Below are 21,234 nucleotides of genomic sequence, written 5' to 3' on the forward strand. Positions count from 1 at the left end.
ACTGATTTAAATATGTTTTTAGTACATTAATGGATCTTGAGAGAGGAAATGTCATTGCTGGCTATGGAGGCCTCACGGAGCCATCGGATTTCAACAAAAATATCTTAATTTGTGTTCTGAAGATGAACGAAGGTCTTACAGGTGTGGAACGGCACGAGGGTGAGTAATAAATGACAGAATTTTCATTTTTGGGTGAACTAACCCTTTAAACATGATCACACTGAATAGGTAAATTCATCTACTTTTACAGCCTCTTTGTGTTTATAATTGCACTCTTTTAAACTATTATAACCCAAACTTTCAGGGAAAATGTTTTTTAAATAAAGTTGTGTGGCCATGGTGTTAGCTAGTTTGTTTATAGCCTGCATTTACTTGTTTACTTCTAGGCTTCAAAATTCATAAAAGTTATTATTCATTATTCAAATGATCTTAATGAATAAAATGCGAAACATAAATTTGTGTTGGTCACAGAGCTTATTTGCATTATAACCTAAAAGAAAATGTGTTAAAAAAAAAGAAAAATGTACCATATATGTTGGCAATATAGGCTACTTTACAAATTAAAAGTGTGGCCCTGCTTTGTAAAATTGTGCCCCCTTAGCTTTCCAAAGTTGAGTAGAAGAAAAGTGGTGAAAATGTCACTTGTGGGCGGGGTTAATAGTTTGCGCGCAAACGTTTCGCGGCAAAATTTACTTTTATGGCAACACAGATAGATATGTGCACGATTTATGCAAAACTGGACCTGTATTAACAAATTAAATGTTTTACTTAAGCATTTCTGAGTAGGCTACGCACGTTTTGATACTGTACAAATCATAATAATATAGTTTCTAAGAAAATGACTTCAAAAATAATACCTTATAATTTCAAATTTAAGTTTGTTTGTCACAAAATATAATACGGGTTCATTTTAGTCAGTATTATTATTAATGTTCTTCCAGTCTCAAATGAAAATCACAACAAAACTGGCTTGGAGCAAAAGCGCGTTTCCGACATTCCAACACGAAGTGCGCGTCCACAGCGCCCTGCCCTCTGCGCGTCCCCGTTCAGTAGGGCTCGAGCCGTTAACGGAGCGGCGGATCACGGACGTGTGATCACACATTTCTCCCCAACAAAATATCCATCAGAGCCCACGTTCAGTTTAACGACAGTTCCGCGATATTTGGATTACGATGGCGCACACGGGTTCGTGAGGAGAGCGTTGTCGTTCGCTGAAGGTAAGAGCAGAAAGTTCGTACGGAGTTTCACAGAAAGATCCACGCGGCGCTCCGCGAGACGCATCAGCTCGAGCGAATGGCGCATATTTAGACGCGAGAGACGCGTGACGGCGACGCGCAGCTGTGATTTTTCAACCAGTTTATTGTCGGTTTAACGAGTTAAACAATACAGAAAGGCCATGAAACGTTTGTGCTGTGGTATTTTAACGGTTAAACTGAGTCATTACGTGTTTTATGTCTGATTGAGGTGTGTAACAGCTTCAGGAGTGATTATTGTGAGGAAATGATAGTGTCATTCCTGCTAAATCATTTCTGTGAGGAGATAAAGTTTCATTTTCTCTGTAAAGTCCGTGAGGGAAAACCTGATGAGATCTGACGCCGGTTCTGGAGAATTCCTCAGTGTTTCTGTCAGGATGCTGGTGTGTGTGTGATCAGTTTTGATATCAGCTTTCACTTCAGTAACTATTAAGAAAATATGTTTCAGAAACGTGTATGTCATATATCTGTATGTTTTGAGTTGTCAATGTGATACAGGATTTTTGGATGGTTTAGCATTTTGCATTCACTGCCAACTAGTTTGTAAATAAGTATACATCAATTAAAGCTCACAGATTATACCTGTATAATTCATATGTGGTTATTAATAAGGCTGCTCTTTCACCTCTTATGACAGATGATAAACAGGAATTGCTGAAGTCTTATCCAGAGGTCACAGACAGTGAAAAGCGAGCTTGAGAGGCATGAATCATATGGGTTTCATTTTGGGTTTTGGTTTTGAGCGCTGGGCCTTTACCATGGTAACCATAGTTACAGTTATTCAGTTGTTATTATTAGCATTAGTTATTGTTATCGACCAATATTTGCTCAAATCGGCCAATTAAAGGTGCAATATGTAAGAATTTTGCAGTAAAATATCCAAAAACCACTAGGTCAGTGTTATATATTTTGTTTACTTGAGTACTTACAATATCACAAATGTTTCCAACTATTTGTAAATCGTGAGAAAATTGCAATTTTAACCAAGGTTGTCAATTGTGTCATACCCTCTGTTTCCCGTTTTATTTCGTAGAAACCATGGAAACACCAAAGACGCTTCAATATTTACATGTTTTAATAGACAAGGGAGCAACTGTTTGGATATATTTATAAACTAATTATTGTTATATAGCTCAACACGTTTAGTCTTATTGTTTAAATCTAATTTTCTTGATTTTTTGCGAGTACCATGCTTTACCATTCCTCAGAAAAAACACTATTTTGTGAAGTAGCTAACATAGGATAATCAGATGCAGCTTTATTTTTAGTAACAGTAATACAGCATTTTCTCCATCATATAATACGTTTTAAAATTAATTGCATGCCATTTATCAACACAATCATCCAGCATTTAATATGATATTGTAAAATCGATCTATCTTACTGCAGTGTGTAACGGTGTCTCACAGCAGCCGCCGAACGAACGCACAGAGTAACGCTATAACATAATTTTCAATGCACTCAAATGTATCTAATATGATAAACAGAGCTGCGTTACCTCATACTCATGACCAGAAAAGCGGAAGCAGCGCCGGCGACTGTGTCATAATAAAAGTCCCGCTGCTCGTGAGGCGTGTGTTGCGCAATCACTCCATCGGCCTCGTTCAGCTCCACAACACTCGCTCCTGCTCTGCTTCATACTACAGTAACGTTAATAATCGCATCCATGAACATGATTTCTTGCAGAGTCCTATCCCGATTTATTTCCATCGGATGTGAGGTGAAGACCACATGTCCCAAGATTCCGCGCTCAAACTCATCAAGCTATGCCTTTGTTTTGAATAGGCCTCTAGTGGACAGAAAATTCTACATATTGCACCTTTAACAGAAGAGCTTATTGCGCCTATAGTGTGAGAGTTACAAAATTAATAGACTGGCCCATGGATAGAGTTTTTTATTTTATTTTTATTTAAGAAAAAAAGGCCAAGCCCAAAATGGCTAAACACTAAGCGTTTAATTGTCTTGACCATGAAATTAAGAAATTAGCTAAATTTAAGCAAATGCATTACTTCAAAAGCCACTGCTGTCTCAGAAAAACATCAAAGACAGAATGAAGTTTTGGGAGAATATGGGGAGTTTTGTGGAGTGATGAATCACAATGAAACACGAGTTGGATGGTGATTCTCCTGAGCGACGTCTTCGAAAATCTGCTGAGAAATATAATAATAAATGCATCTCTACCACACTGAAGCATGGAGGAAGAGTGTCATTGTGCGGGGAGCCTTTTTAGCTGCTGGCATTGGTGAGATACTTCACTGTGAAAAGTCATTTGATGCTTTGGAGTACAAGAGGGTATTGCAGAATGGCTTGCTTCCCACAAATGAAAAGTTATCTAAAGAGGATGACAATGATCCTGCCCAAATAGTAAAGACAACCAAGAAGTGTCTTGAGAACAAGTCCATCAGGCTCATGTTTTGAACCCTACAGTGAATATTTGGTCTCTCATTAAACTCAAATGAACTGACTTAGAGACATTTTTCATCTACTCATGAACTCTTTGAAGCCTTTAACACTGAGTGGAACAACACTGACTCTTCTTGTAAGAAGATTATTCAGTGCCAGCTTACTTTATCTACAGTATTTGTGCAATTATTGCTAATTTCCTGACCAGTGATTTGAGATTAAAATGGTTAAGACCCTTAAAAGACCACTAAATGTTTTGCCATTTTTAGCTTGGCCCAATTTGTTCCCCCCAGGAGTGTATATATTAGCATAATGAGATTATGACATCGGAAGCTTATAGCAAGTTACTTACGTTTTTAATGGTCTCTGTAGTAGTTCATTGAAATTGTGGTTTCCATTGTGCATTTTTGTGAGATAGTGTCAGAGCTTGGAGAAACATCAATTTAAGGGTTTTTGTTTGTTTGTTTCTTGAGATTTTCTAGAGTCGATCCAGAGGTTTTAAAGTCCATGAAATCAAAAAGGACAATTCTTATTTTTTATGAAATATTGCAGTAAATGAATTATTGGCCTATGAGAAAACTTGCATACTTGAGTTTTACCTTTGCATAATCATCTTTCTGTTGGTAATCTTTTTGAGCAACTTCAAGGGTTAGTTCACCCAAAAATGAAAATAATGTCATTAATTACTCACCATCATGTTGTTACACACCTGTAAGACCTTCGTTCATCTTTGGAACACAAATTAAGATATTGTTGATGAAATCCGATGGCTCAGTGAGGCCTCTATTGAGAGCAAAGCCATTCAAACTCTCAAGGTCCATAAGGCCATCCTTAAAAATATTTTGGTTTGCAGTAACAGTAAAAAAAAAAAAAAAAAGGGTCGGTAGGTAGGTCTATATTTTTTTTTTCAAGTTTCAATGTAAAAAAAAAAAAGTACAATTTTGGTGATGGTGATTACGTAGGTATGAATTTAAACAAATTAGCATATTGTGATGTCACTGAATGGGTCTTTCAACCCGTGCCTTCGGGCGCAGCCGTGTTTCCACTGTCGGGCCTAAAGCGGGCGTGCTAGTGCGTGCCAGGGCCAGTCGCGTTTCCACTGTCACTTCCGGGGCTTGATCGTGCCTCATCGGGGCTTCCTCGGGGCCAACGGCCCGGGTTTTTCGGCCCGCCGAATACCTTGGTCCAAAGCGGGCCAGCTCGGGCTTGAGGATTGAGTGGTTACGAACAAAGGCGGAGTTTATCTGTGTGTGGAGACGGAGGCGCCGATGATTACATGTAGGTTACCAGCTAACACCAGCATTAAAGACTTTTAAAATCATTTTAGCTAAAAACTCACTTTCAGACAGCAGCAAGTGTTTTAAATAACTTATGTTTGTGATCCAATGTGGATTCTGATCACCAAGACTATGCGCGCTATTACCATAGTAAACATGGTAAATACGACGGCTTGAAGAAATCAGACAAATATACGTAGGCTATCACAATCATGTAATTATTTTATCTGTCAGCACCATAGACTCGTCTCTCAACGGGTTTGAGACGAAGCGAACGCACCAGCCATAGTGTGACATCCGTTAACCAATAGTGTAAACATAGATGACGGTTTTTATTTAAAAGAAAGAACGTAGCCTTCGTTTGTATGTAGGCCTAGGCTATTTATATATTTACAATACTTACTAAAATATAATTAATATTATTTTATTGCTTTTGTATTAGTTGTTTGAAGAGTAAAAAAAAAAAAGGTCGGTCTTAACGCAAATTTACAACCGGCAAGTCAGTCGGACTTAAAGTGAAAAAAAAAAATAAAAAAATTTTGAGTCGGTCCTAAATTGACAGGGTCGGTCGGGTTACGGCAAACAAGAATATTTTTAAGGATGGCCTAAAGGTACTAAGAACATATTTGAAAAAGTTCATGTGACTTCAGTGGTTCTATCTTAATATTATAAAGCGACAAGAATACTTTTTGTGCGCCAAAAAAACAAAATAAAGACTTTTCAACAATATCTAGTGATGAGCGATTTCAAAACACTGATTCAGAGCTTTACGAATCGAATCAGTGGATTGGAGCGCCAAAGTCACGTGATTTCAGCAGTTTAGCCGTTTGATAGAAGATCCGAATCACTGATTCGAAACAAAAGATTCATAAAGCTCAGAAGCTTCATGAAGCAGTGTTTTGAAATCGACCCATCACTAAATATTGTTGAAAAGTCTGTTGAAAAGGGTTTTTTTTGCCGCACAAATAGTATTCTTATTCTTATTCTTATAATATTAAGATAAAACAACTGAACTCACTCGAACTGTTTCAAATATATTTTTAGTAGTAGTTTTAATTTTTGGGTGAACTAACCCTTTCATTCTGGTTTTCGAAAATTTCATAGCAATGAAAAAAGTTATTAAAGTGATGAACAACTTACTTTTGGCATCTGATGCTGGATCTCCCTCTATTCTTATTCTCTTAGACATTAGTGCCACTTTCGACACAGTAGATCATACTCTTTTACTGAATCGCCTTTTTGGTATTTCCGGCACCGTCTTATATGCATGTTTGATATTGGGTCAGTTTCTACTGGCATCCCTCAGGGCTCAATTTTAGGACCTTTACTTTTTAGTCTTTTATTTATTCCCGCTTGGTCAACTCTTACAAAATGTGGGTATCAAGTATCACTTTTATGCCGATGACACACAAATCTATATTCACTGTAAACATGGTCAGAGTGAGGTCACTAGATGTACCTCTGAAATAAAATCATGGATGGCTCAAACTGTTCTGTGCTTAAACAGTGATAAGACAGGTCTTGCTTATTAGGGCTGACCAATGTCCTCTTATCATGGTTCTGTACTTGAGTTTCAGTGCAAATTAACGAATCTAGGAGTTGTTATTATTATTATGTGCACATCATTTTTTTAAATTCATGTGCCCTCATAATATTTAATCAAAATAACTTCCCCTCCCTCTTGCAAATGACTACAACCCAACCAACCTATCAATTCACAAAGGACACAATCAAGTCCCGCTTAATTTTTTCTTGTTCGAGAATCCGTTTCACTCGGATATACATCACAATAGTGAAAAAAAAAAGACTTCCTGACTTTCAGTGGAGTTTTGTGTTCTGGTGAATAGTTGTCAGAGGGTTGTGATTTGGTTAGGGAAGGATTTGAGCTCTAGGAAACAGGTGTGATGAGCACCCTGGGGAGGAGCGTATGTGCGAGTATGTGATTATGTTCACAGAGTGAGGACACTGAATCAGATCAGCACCTGACTGAGAACAGGGTTTTGAGCAAAGATCAGATTAACCAGACAAAATCATCCCTTCCTCTCAACTCTGGCTACTTTAACCTAACCCGTTATGGCCGTTCACACTGACAGCAACAAAGTGGTGATGTACTATAGAAGTTCAAACAGTGACACTTGACCTTACGACAGATAAATGAGTGACAGGCTAAATAGCCAATCAAATCGTTGCACCGAGAAGCCTTGTTGCCATCTGTCATTTTGTCCATCAAGCTTAAATGAACTGTCAGACACATACAAACCTCCTTTTTTGCCAAAATAAATTGCTGTCTATGGACATGTCAGATACCGCTTGGATTTTATCAAAAATATCTTAATTTGTGTTCAGAAGATGAACAAAGGTCTTGCGGGTGTGGAACGACATGAGGGTGAAGAATTAATGACAAAATTTTCATTTTTGGGTGAACTAACCCTTTAAGGTCAATTGGATTTGATGGTCAAGAACAAACAAAAACCAACAGCAAAGTGACTCGACAGTCTCCAGCGATTTAATCCCTGTCAGTATGAACCAGGCTTTGGTCAGATGTCTGTTTGATGTGTGTGAGTCATTACAGACATACCATTCAAACATATCAGTGCTATCATATAATCCAAACACATGCATGCAGTAGACAAACAAAATACCAAGCTGACGGTCATTCACCTCTGTGCAGTTGCGTGTGAAAATGGCATTAGTGCATTTGTAAAATAACAGGTGGTGTGAGTGTGTGACACACTCGATGACACAGAAGTTGTTTGTTGTGCGATAAGTCTGTGTTATGTAGCTGGCGTGAGTCGGACAGACAGACAGAGAGCTATGGGAGCATTTTGCCTCAGGTGTTTGGTATGAGACACACATAAGCTCTAGTTTCAGCCAGACAGGTTTAAATATACACCTCTACTAGCCCTGTGCCCAAACACTCCCAGAGTGGTTTGACTCTCTCGCAAGTTCAAGTTCAATGAAGCTTTATTGCGCTGGGCTGCATTTCATTTGTGCACATTAGCTCTGCCGCTTTAGAGATGATAGTAACATTATTTAGTGCTTTATCGGATAATGCAAGAGATGAGCAAAACTGCATATTTTCAGTGTAAACAAGTCAACAATGCCTGAACATCTAGTCGACAAATTGGTATTAAAGTAACAGTTCATCCAGAAATGGAAATTCTGTCATCATTAACTCACCATTATGTCATTCCAAACCCATACGACTCAACAAAAATTAAGATATTAAATTTATATTTATTTTACATCTCTCAGGTTTCATTAAAAATATCTTCATTTATGTTTTAAAGATGAACAATACATGTTTGGAATGACAAATGATGACATTATTTTATTTTTGGGTGAACTGTCCCTTTAAAGAAGATTGGCTGGTTTGCACCTGATTGATTAGATGCATTTTTAGGGGGCGTTTACATAAGATGTATTCTTGCTTTCAGAAATCCCCAAAACAAAAATGAAAATTTTATCACTTACCCTCAAGTTGTTCTTTCAAGTGTTTCTTTATGTTGAACACAAAATAAGATATTTTTAGGGCCCTATAATTTAATTTAGAATCCATTCATAAAAACGGAATTTACTATATAACGCGGAATGTCATGGAATTTGTCACATTTTTGATGAATGAATTAAAAGCAGGTCAGTACGCTTAAATTAAATCGCGATATAGACTAGTGTCTGTGAATATTAAACTGCAAAAAGACCATTTAAACATGAATCCTGCATGGCTGTGTGACTCTGAAATGAATGATGCGGAAGCAGTTTCATTTACCTCACACCGCCTCACACACAATCGCGCAGGCGCACGCACGCTGAAGCACATGCAACGCTCGCAGTGTTTTCGTCCTCTGTCGCCTCACTATATGAACGTACGAATTCATCTCCAGAGCTGCTCTGAAAGTCACTTCATCAGCATTTAACCGCTTCGTTTGAGAAAACTACCGTCATAAACACAGAGAAACTCAAAGGCAAACCGTCAAAATAAAAGTTCGATTTAACTTGACAGAAACATATTACTGTTGTACAGTAGAATTTAGATAAATTAATTTAACAATAAATTATTAAAATATATTTTTAAACTATAATCTCAGTGTTTCTTTCATGTTTTAATTTTAACAGTAAAGCTCTGTTGTGCAGGACATTGTTTGACAAAAAAGTTTAATTTCATGATAAAAAAAGATAAATTAAATGGTATGCGTTCATTTGATTGCCAGAAAAATTTAAATACACAACAGAACTTCTGAAGAAAAAAATCATAAAAATATATTTTTTAATTAATAAATATTGTTGTTTTTAAGAATTCAATTAATTAGACATGCTTTTTGATTATTAAAATGGAATTAAACCATTAAAATGGAATCCAGAAAACAGAATTTGGTAAAATTAAAAGAATAAAACGTTTATCATAGGGCCCTAAAAAAAATGTAATTTTTTTGTTAAACTTTTATTAAATTGTTGGTAAATTGGACAAGATTCATTATTTCAATTAATTAGACATGCTTTTTGATTACTAAAATTTAATTTAACCATTAAAATGGAGTCAAAAAAATAAATAAAACGAAAAAAAAAAACGGAATCCAGAAAAATTAAAACGGAATTTAGCAAAAAAATAAAACGGATTTCGTAGGGCCCTATATTTTAAAAAATGTTGGTAACCGGACAGTTGACGGTAGCCGTTGACTTACATAGTAGGAAGATGAACGATACAGGTTTGGAATGGCATGAGGGGGAGTAAATGATGACAGAATTTTCAGTTTTGGGTGAAAGTCCTTCAGCCAGGATAAAGAATATGAAAAGTGCTCAGAGTTGCTGCAGAAAACAGAAAAAAGAGAAAAAAACACGTTGCTGGTGAGCATAATGAGGCACTGAGTGCCAATTTCATGCTGAAGCGCTGAGGGCTCTGCGTTTTTTACCGGTCGCCAAGAGTCGAAGAATGATCAACTTTGGGTAATACGCTGCACTCATCACTGTCACTTTTTACCCAACCGTCCAATCACAGTGGAGGAGGGGCGGGACAAATACAACACTGATCAACCGCCACATTCTGCTTGTACAACGTCAACAGATGAAAACAAGCATAAGACAAAATTATTTAAAACAAGCGCCAGAGCAAATACTTTACATTGTATTGCCATTTTTAGATAGAAACAATACAGAAACAAACTATCTGTGAAATGAGATACTAGTAACACTTCCGCAGATTTTGAATATCATTGCAAGCAAAGCGTCTCAACTGAAAAAAAAAAAAAAAAACCCGCGCTCCCAAAACACTTTCAAGCGCTCAAAGCAACCCTTTTTCATCCGAGCGCCACTGCTTAGCTTTTTCTGGCTAAAATGCTTTGGTGTACATGCGCCATTTCTGCTCTTTCTGACAGCTGTGATGTAACTATATTGAAATATTGGAAATGTTTAAAAATCTATATATGTGGATATTAAATTATTGTCCAGCCCTAGTATTATTCAAAATAAAAAAAGGTCTGCCATCTTCTATACCTCTTTTTAGAGTCCTTCTTGAGCAAACAGCCAATCATGCTTATCGAAAGCTTTCATTTTGTCTGTTCTGCAATATGTAATTCTTTAGATGCACATCTTTGTATTTAAGCAATTTGCATTTCTTGTTAAATGTCAGTCTGAGAGGGTGGATGATCAAAAATACCTGCGGCTGTTTAAAAAGTACCCGCATTTGGCTGGTTACGAGTGTTAATTTCGTACTGTAGATGCATGACTCCAATAAGATCCGAATATACCAATAAAAATCTTAATATTGCTACTTGGAAGCACACAGCATCTCCTCAGCATTGCATTTGGGTGCCATCCAATATATTCACTTGTAACAGCAAGATTTAGGAGAAGGATTCAGTAGGAAAGTACTTTTGTTGCCTGCAGCAGGCAGAGGTTCCGAGGAAAATCAGTTTCTGCAGTTTGAATGGTGTTTTTACTAGTTGATTACTCATGCACATCCTTAGTATGTAAAAGCATGTGAATTGGGATTCATTGAAGTACATGATTATCTCCGTGGTGATGATGGGGTCATATGTCATAGAATTTTGAGTTTCAGTCATAGTGACATCATGACAACAGCATCAGCAGTTCCCATAGCAACAAAAGGTGCCAGTTAGCTCAAGGCTACTCTGAGTGAAGTGCAGATAATCCTGGCAGGGTCCGCAAAAATCGTCTCCAAAAACCCTTTCTGAACTCCATGATGTGTTTTCATTTGATGTTGACTTGAAACTCTGAGTCAAACGGCAGTCTCATACTGATCCAGGATCTGTTTGTGTGTCTTTCAGCGGATAACGTGCACCATCTGCCTGTCGTAGCACCTCAGGACCTAAATGTGATATACTGGCATGTTTTATGATCTGCTTTTCCACAGAGGGAATATTAGGCTTAATAATAGAGGGTGATATCATACATGATGTCATCGCCGAGACGTCTTCTCCATCATGATGACAGCATGCTTCTCTTTAAGTGATCCCTTTGGAAATCCTGATATCAAAAACATGTTTCCTCCAGACAGACTGCCCTGATTTGCCCTAATTGTCATGGAGATGGTTCGTTCTTGCTGTCATTGAATAGGAATTTGCTGGAATTGGCTCGGTTCTCACATGGGTTCTTTTTGTGTTGAGGTCTTGCATGCTCCGCCCACTCTCTAGGCCACACCCACAGCACATTAACCCCACCCCTGCTCTGCTTCAAATCAGCTGCTGAAATCTTGTCTGCCGTCTCAGGCTGCATGCAGAGACTTTTATAAGTTTCCAGACTCAGGCCACCCTGAACTGCATTTGGCTTGGCATGAGGGTCAGGAAGTGAAATGAATGAACTGGATTTTATACAAACTATCTGCTGGAAATAAAAAAAAAAAACTTTAGATCTTTACAAAACCACCTTAGGATAAAAGTAAGAGAAGACGTTATCAAACAAGCATGAGTGAGAGAGAGATACAGCCCACGGGCGTTCAGAGGGAATGTGAGAAGCCGAAGGAAAGAGAGACAGACTGCAAGAAAGAAAGAGTGGAGGTGGTATGAGGTTGGCATTGAGAGCCGTGTAGGCTGAAATTGTGTTAATGCTGATATTTTAGAGCTCTAGTGCTACCACTCGTTCACTCTAAAGTTTCCCATCAAGGTTGCATAATTGCCTGCCCATTAACACATGCACACTCATACATAACCGAACAAAGGGTTTTGAGCTGTGCATGAAGCTTTCAGCCTGAAACACACTCTCAGAGCCAGCTTTTTTCTCTTTCATTCTAGTTTTTCCGTATTTGCGGTGTATTTTTGAAGGCTTTCTATTCCCAATTTGGCCATTAGGCAGACTTTGTTAGTGTAATACAAAGTTGTTTATAAACACGCAAAGACGACTGATTTACACGTGAAGTAAGCATTGGTAAGTACTAATTTTTCTAATTTGTCGATTTGCTTAGAATAAGTTTACTGACATTTAAGCTACTCGTGTCTCTATTGTGAGTGTTTTGAAATGTCATTAGTAGGGGTGTAACGGTACATGTATTTGTCCCTAATTGTGACGGTTCGGTACGAATACGTGTACCATTCAGTGCTTCCCACAGGTTTGAAATATACTTGCGGTGGTAGCCGGGCGAAAAATCCTATTACCCACGGCACAAAAATGGTCTACTACATGTGACAAACAAACAATGTGTGATTTTTAACAGTATTTTTATTTATCGAAATTAATTTTAATTAAATAACATATTACATCTAATATTATGCATTATTATGCATTGTAAATGATGCAAAATTGCAGCATTTAAATGGTTCACATTTTCCTATGTTCTCCTTGCTGTCATATAGTGTCTCTCTCAGTGAATGGGACACAGATTTTACTAGTAAAATTTACAAAATGAATAATATATGTGTCAAATTATGTTCTTAGTCTTTTCTTTCTGTGGGGGAGACTACAATAATTTACTATGAATTAAATGGAAATCAAATTAAATACAATTTATAGTAACCAAAATACCAATAATGCCCAAAAGAAAAAGAAAAAACTTAGCGTGTGACTTTTAATTATAAACAAGCCCGAAATACACCGGGACTCTTATTTTGAAATGGCTGTACTATTGCAGGCTGATCCTTCAGATTCTTACATTCGTCTAAAACATTTTATATAAAGGCCATAAAGTAGACATTGTAATAATTCATCAACTTGAGTTCATTAGCAATCGCTTGGCATAAATCTGCGCTTTTCATTGATTGAGAATCACTTTGAAGCAGTCTGAAGCTCTGTTGCGTGAGCTTGTAGAATGCGCAACAGCGCCCCCTTGTGACTTTGCAAAATGCAGCGCCCGTGGGAATCTCAACGGGAGTAAACAGTTCTGACGCACACATAACGAGCAGATACGAAACGACTAGTTATTCGATCGCGGATGGTTTCATTATCTTGTGCGGATATAAGAGGATAAAAATAATAAAAGCAACAATGTGTCTCCGAATATACTTGGGCGGCCGTTATTATACGTGGGCGGCCCGCCCAAGTAAGTAGTCTATGTGTGGGAAGCACTGACCGTTACACCCCTACTAATGACACACAGTCAGGCGACGAATACAGTCAGTCACAAGCGATCCACACTCCAATCCAGAAGGGGGTGCGCGGTAATGCAACAATGTTTGCTAACTGCCACAACAGGAAAAGGGCAGAAGAAGAAGAGACAATCTATGCACTAAACTAAAACAAGAGTTCAGATGGCACGCAAGAGCTTGCTAACCTATACGCTTATACGCTTACCTATACCTATACTTTGTGATTAATTTTTGTGACGTGCTCCACAAGCTTCACGGAAAGGAACCCGGGACAGCAGAAAGCGCCATCCTGTTTGTTTACTTTATTTTACAAAAGCGCAATGTTTTGTTTTCATTGTGAGTTTAAACAAGTAAAAGTAGACCCTTTGCTGTTTCGAATGATTTCTTATCTCTTATCTGTATCACCATTAGAGTTGTCAGAAGTACCGACTTCGATACCAAGTCGGTACTGAAATTTTAAAAATGTGACGCTTTGAGCGCTGTTGAGCGGATTCGTAAACACCTCTGATTGGCCTTTGTGTTCACACGCTCATCAGATATGTCTGTGATTGGCTACAGTGATCAGTGCACAAGAGCGTATGAAAGCACACAGAAGTGTTTGAAAGTGCTTTGAAAGCAGGTGACTATCAGCAGACCAGTCCGCTAATACAGTGTTTCTCAAACTGGGGTACGCGTACACCTGGGGGTACGTGAGGTGACAAAATGGGGTACGCGAACAAAATGCGGAGTAGTTAATTTAACTCTACCATACCTTAAATTATTAAAACCTAGCATGTATTTCTAACTGGCAAAATGCCGTAAATCCTTTACATTTAATCAAATTACCTCATGTTTTGCAGTCTAAAATGACTGCATCCACACAAGCAGCATGCATATGATAGATTGCGTGCTAAATTACTGCTGTTCTCGACAATGCACCTTTGTAAAAGTGGGGATTTAGCACTTGCATGAAGAACAAATATAGACACAGATAGTGGATTTATGTCAATTTAAGACTCAAACTTTCTCCGATACAAAAACATACCTTGTGTGAGTTCTTGTATTTAATGTCGATAACGAGGAAGTATGCAATTGTGCCCAAAAATCCACATGACTGCAAACGTGCATTATTATACAACAGGTCAAAAAATAAAACGTACATTTTAAACACAGTACTGTCAGTATTTACTCTATTTTCCAACAAAAAAATATTTCTAACGAAAACCAGAGCAGAACTACAACACACAAATGCGGCTTTGAATGAATCGAGTCAATGATTCAATGATTCATTCACAGCCACTTGCTTCGTTACTGAATGAATGACTCGATGACTCACTCATAAAAACAGTGACTTGCTGCCACCTACTGGCAGTTTTAGTTTAATATTTAAAAGTATCACTTCGTTTTACCATCATTGCATATTTCTCTATTAAACATTTTTTATTTAAAACATTGTTTATTTTTTATTTTAAGTTATTCATAAACATAAAAATATGCACTGGAAAATCAATTTATTCCTTAATGGAAAAGGTGTGATTGCAGTCGAAGTGGAAGAGAGGGGACCAGAAGGATGGGAATCCCTTCAGGGGGTACTCCACGCTAAAAATTTTGAGAACCACTGCGCTAATAGATGCCTGCTTTCAAATGCTACCGTGTGTATCTGTGTAAGCGCTCGGTAAAGAGCGTCATTGATGTCTATTTACAACATGTTTTTGAAGTGTTGATCATTGTAGCCAATCACAGACATATCTGATGAGTGTGTCAAGACAATGTCCAATCAGAGGTGTTTACAAATCCGCTCAACAGCGCTCAAAGCGTCACATTTTTAAAATTTAAAAAGCACCAAAGTCGGTACTTTTGACAACTGTAGTTGTAGCATATATTTCTTAGTAACTAAAACCCACAGCTGCATTATTATTAGAGAGACGCTGCCACGTAGAATTAATTTACGTGCAATCGCTCTTTCACTAATGAATTCATATAATTATAATATTTACTGTGCTAAATCTGTATTTGATTTAGAACGAACAGAAATATGTGTTATATGCCATAGCTGTGCGCAAGGCAACCCGCGTTCGAGTCTCAACTCGAGGTTCAGGCTTATTTTTTTATTGACGCCATCGGCGAACAGTCGACGTCGAACTTTAATCACATAAATGTCGACTTTAAAAAAATCTGAAGCCCCTAGTCGCTACTGCTCTGCGCAAGTATAAAGTGAGACTCTTTTCTTCTATGGTCAGCTTTTTTCTTTTTGCAACCGTTCGAACAGAATCCCATTAATATCTAGTTACACATGTTTACTTATAGCGTTTCCATGTTGTGTGCATGAAATGGATGCAGAAAAATGCATTTCAAGGTAACTCTATTGCCCCCTTGAGTTCTTGAGGTTATTTATTTTAGTTATCATTACCTCTACAGTAACTAAAGAGCACAATCCGATGGATAAGCATTTGCATTCCTGCATATTTTCAGCACACTACCATACTACCATTTCTATTTTCTGTAAGCATAAATTACCTGGATGATGTGCAGTATACAACACTCACGAGATACTGTATCCCACAATGTCATCCTCCATTTCTAGTCAGGCAGACAACTTTTTTTCCAAGATACTAATCCGACTCTACGTTTAAATTAAACATTGAGGTAATGTGAAATACCATGGCATACTAATGCACTTTTTAAAAAAGCTGTGCAGTAAGCAGCTAGTATTCTCAAGCTTGTTAATTTAACCCACAGGGACTTCCGGTCGTTCACCCCAACAGGAAGTGATGTCAGAACCCCCACCCCCATAGGAAATGATTATTCTAATGGGTGTGTGTGTGTGTGTTGGTGCTCATATAAACAGTTGTAGCACAAACACACACATTCTCTGACCTCTCTAGTGTAAATATTAGCCCTGCTCCCTTATAAAGCACTAACAGTGACTCAGCCCAATGGAAGACGCCTTATATAGAATTGTGCCTGCGTTGTTTAGGTGTCTAGCAGAGGTACTTCCCTACATGTGAAAATATGGACTTGCTTGTCTTTGTCTTGCTTTTCTGTTTATCTCCAGGGAGATTTTGAGGTCATAATGCCATAATTGGTTCTGGATGCTGATTGGCCGATAGTGAGGCCATTATGGCGACAGAGGAATGCAGGAATGAGATCCCTGTTTTCTCAAAGCCACATCCTGTGAGCACACTGAACCCAAAAAACGCCTGATCTCTGTATCAAATCGGCGTTGAATGGTTGAGAAATGGTTAAAAGTGTTCATTGAATCAGTCAAATGGCACTCAAAAACCAATTACTGCAAATAAAATGATGCCCTTGCAAAGACCTCTCTCTCACACACGCACTTGAGTGGGTGACAGCGCTGAATTCCTCTGGTTTTTATCACCGTAGCTGCTGTTTAGTCTTAGACACGGTTGGAATGTGCCGTGGCATGAGAACATGCTATGAACGCTCACACAAAGGTTAGCGAAATGCACAAACATCTGTGTATACGTGTGAATCACGTTTCAGTTGTTCTTTAAACAGAACAGCTTGTCCCAAACACAGCAGCATTTCTTCTTCGTATTATAGTTAGTGTGCATCTCTTTGAGTGTGTTTGTAAGGTCTGCTTTGAAAGGAGGAGGGGAAGTTTACGGTTCGGATTAGAGCAGTTTGTGTCGGTTCGAGGGGCTTGACTTTATTGGTCGTCCAGGGAAACCACAGAAAAATCACACAACTACAACATCAGATAACGCTGCACCAATATGGCATTTGCTCATTTGGTATTGTGATATGATTAATTTCAGATGAACCTGTTGATAAAATGTTATGTAAAAAAAAAAGGTTAATGGATTTTTATGCTCATTTACCTTATTTGTCATCATCTAATGCTGACTTAAAGTTGATCTTTAAAAACACTAATAATTTAATAATGTTGTTATATATAATCTCCAGCAGATCTCAAAATCAACATCCATTTTTCATACTGTTATGCAGTCACTCCTACTAGCAACTTTGGTGGGTTGAATTTTATGTGTAATATATACATTTATTATTTATAGTCTGATATGATACATATCGATACTGAAATATTTGAAATACTTATTTTCCTCAGAATAGATACACAATACCAGCTGCGCTTTTTCTCTCTCTCATCTCTCCGACAGCGAGTGACACACAAACCCGCCTCCCATCACTCCCTCGTTTACTTTGCTCCAGATGAATATCGTTGGTGTTACTGGGCTTTAATTTCGGCGTGGGATTGGGAGTATTGCGCATAATTTGACTCATTCCTACAGTACTTGTGCTCACACCCAGAGTGCGCAAATAAAGCCAACTCACAGTACTAAACTAAGTTCCTTTTCGCTGCTTAATGTGCTTAAACAGTCAAATACACACAAAATTGCTGAAGAGTATTGACATAATCACAGTCAGTTATGTTTTAAGTGAACATAAACAGCTGAGAAAGAAAACGCATGTGTAACAGTATATTGGATCCGTGCGTCAGGTCTTAAAGTGACAGCAGCCTAATATTCCTGCTGCCAAATTATGAGGTAATATTAAAAATATCTATATGGCAGTTTTTCCCCATGGTATCAATGTCAAAATTGTGGCCAGTGAAAAAGCTGAGTGGCTAGTAACTTTGGAAAACCACTAGCCACAGTGACTGGTGAGCAAAAAAGTTAATGTTAAAGTTAAAAGTTAATTTTCTTTTTAATTTATTTAGACAAATTTTATTGATATTGTAATTAAATAACCTGTTTATTGGTTATGGTTATCGCATTCCTAAGGCCCTATGAAATCCGTTTTATTTTTTCCCAAATTCAGTTTTATTTTTTTCCCAAATTCCGTTTTTTCCGTTTTAATTTTTCTGGATTCCATTTTTTTTTCCCATTTTATTTATTTTTTGACTCCATTTTAATGGTTAAATTAAATTTTAGTAATCAAAAAGCATGTCTAATTAATTGAAATAATGAATCTTGTCCAATTTACCAACAATTTAATAAAAGTTTAACAAAAAAAATATATTTTTTTTAGGGCCCTAAGATAAACGTTTTTTTCTTACTTTTATTTTTACCAAATTCTGTTTTCTGGATTCCATTTTAATGGTTTAATTCCATTTTAATAATGAATAATTAAAATAATTAAATAATTTTTCTGGCAATCAAATGAATGCATACCATTTAATTGATCTTTTAATCATGAAATTAAACTTTTTTTGTCAAACAATGTCCTGCACAACAGAGCTTTACTGTTAAAATTAAAACATGGAAGAAACACTGAGATTATTGTTTAAAAATATATTTTAATAATTTATTGTTAAATTAATTTATCTAAATTCTACTGTACAACAGTAATATGTTTCTGTCAAGTTAAATCGAACTTTTATTTTGACGGTTTGCCTTTGAGTTTCTCTGTGTTTATGACGGTAGTTTTCTCAAACGAAGTGGTTAAATGCTGATGAAGTGACTTTCAGAGCAGCTCTGGAGATGAATTTGTGCGTTCATATAGTGAGGCGACAGAGGACGAAAACACTGCGAGCGTCGCATGTGCTTCAGCGTGTGTGCGGTAAATGAAACTGCGCTTCCGCATCATTCATTTCAGAGTCACACAGGCATGCAGGATTCATGTTTAAATGGTCTTTTTGCGGTTTAATATTCACAGACACTTGTCTATATCGCGATTTAATTTAAGCGTACTGACCTGGTTTTAATTCATTCATCAAAAATTTGACAAATTCCGTGACATTCCGCGTTATATAGTAAATTCCATTTTTATGAATGGATTCCATCCGCGATTCTGTGATCGCGGAAATTATAGGGCCCTACATTCCTAAAAATCTAAAAGCTTGGTAGTTTTAAAGTCCGCGTGAACCGGAAGTTGCAAACGACTTTTCTCCAGTGTTGTGACGTATTTCCAAGTGAAACGGAATATTGAATAGAGGGCAGAGTTTTACTTTAGCGCTCCTCCTCTCCGTCTCTCGCTCATAGCAGACTAACGGTTGCAGAGGAGTGGTTTATGCGTTTTCAACCCAAGCCGTCAAACTGACGTTATCAGAGAAGGAACGCCATTCCAGACCAGAAGTAACTTTAAAGATTACCGCGACAAACTATTTTTTTCTGTGTTTTTAACTTGCACGGATTAAGTGCTTACCACAAGACTAGTAATTTGCACTAACAAAGTAAATAAGGTAAATTTTGATTTCATGTGTACTTCAAGGCCCATTCATACAAGGATGATAACTATAACAATAAAGTTTTAATAATTGCTCTAATTCTATTAGGGTAATGATGTCCACACCGCAGAGGAACAATATTGTTGGTAAAAACAACATATAACAAACAGAACATTATCGCTAGGGCTGCAACAGCTAATCGATAAAATCAATAATGAAAATCAACGACAACCAATGTCATTATCGATTAATCGCGTCTGCCCACCGTGCACGGAAAATGTCCACCAGCTGGCATCAAATTACAGCACTGAATAACATTTCTATGGACAAAATGCATCTAAAAATAGTGGAGGAAACGGCGAGCTGCTGTGACGTGATCCAAGCTGCCCAAAACATGAGAATTCTTTCTTTTTTAGCTCCAAGCTAATGCATTAGCACAATGTTTAACATGGCTTGCCCTGTCAGGCGCTGTTTAATGTGTGATATGTTTCCTCAGCGCAAAACTTTCATTTTATGGTTATATCCTTATCTGTACGTGTTACAAATTCACACGAGTATTTCCATTTTGCATGGAGGTTTGTCCTGACAGTCTGCGTTAAACTTCAAACAGATGGGAGTCGGGACGCATTAGGGAGGGAGACAAATAATATTCAGCGAAAAAATATTCATTTTGCTGAAATATCTGTTGTTGGATGTTAAATTTAGGTTTCAAAGTTAACATGTAATTCAAGGATTTTATGAGAGTTGTTACTGCAAAGGGATTTGGCACGTTTGTTTGAAGGACAACATTGGGCAAGATGTGGAATAGTGTGTTTTGTCAATAAAATAGAAAAAAGAAAGGCTTTTTAATCCGATTAATCCGATAAATGATCGGCCAACTAATCGATAATCAAAAAAATCATTAAAAGTTATCGCTCATTAGCATGAACGCCAATATAGTTATAGTTATTTTGGCGTGAACAGGCTTTTTGGCTACTAGTCCATTAACTTCCTGATTTTCCTGATTCCATATTGGCTGGAATAAGCTGGATCAGTGCCGACAGTAAACGGTCGTGAGACTAGAGTTTAGGGTCTGTTGTGGTTCAGGTATTGATTACTTGATGAAACATACAGGCCGAGTTCAAAGCCTCTGTGTGTGTGTGTGTGTTTGAATTCTCACAGTATTTCCTCAGGACAGCTGCTTTGACCGGCTTAATGTGTGCAGGAAGATCACAGGCCATGGTGGCCCCCAGGGGCCCGGTGTAATCCTGAAGGCTTTTTGTGTCATCCGACTTACCCAGTCCTGCTCTGTCCTGCCCTGTTCAGGGTGGCCTGTTGTTGCAGCTGTGCAAGAGGATGCTGGAAATTATGCCTATATCAGCCTCTCCCTCTCCTACTGGAAAATCACTCTCTCATTCTTAATATTTTCATAACAGAAACGGCGACATCCATAATGTGACTCATTTCCGAATCGAACTGAATAGTTAGTGGGAAATAATGAAGGGTGGGACTTGATCAAATGCATCAGGATTTGCTCACGAAAAGCATTGCGGTTAAATTCAAATTTGTTTGTATTGTGCTTTTCATTTTTAATGCAAATCATTCTAAAGCAGCTTTACGAAGAATAGTGCATGCAATCCCCGAGCAAGTCAATATCACAG

General features: G+C 37.6%; 1 protein-coding gene across 1 annotated transcript in view; it reads left to right on the forward strand.

The window, feature by feature from the left end:
- The first annotated feature begins 1,015 nt into the window (after positions 1-1,015).
- Positions 1,016-21,234, forward strand: part of peak1 (pseudopodium-enriched atypical kinase 1) — a 49,063-nt gene continuing 28,844 nt past the window's right edge. Inside the window, exon 1 of the mRNA XM_048157680.1 lies at positions 1,016-1,217. The gene's annotated coding sequence lies outside the window, so the exon portion shown is untranslated. The remainder of the gene's footprint in view (positions 1,218-21,234) is intronic.

This window comes from Megalobrama amblycephala, linkage group LG15, assembly GCF_018812025.1.
Source record: "Megalobrama amblycephala isolate DHTTF-2021 linkage group LG15, ASM1881202v1, whole genome shotgun sequence".
In the NCBI taxonomy this organism is placed as follows: domain Eukaryota; kingdom Metazoa; phylum Chordata; class Actinopteri; order Cypriniformes; family Xenocyprididae; genus Megalobrama; species Megalobrama amblycephala.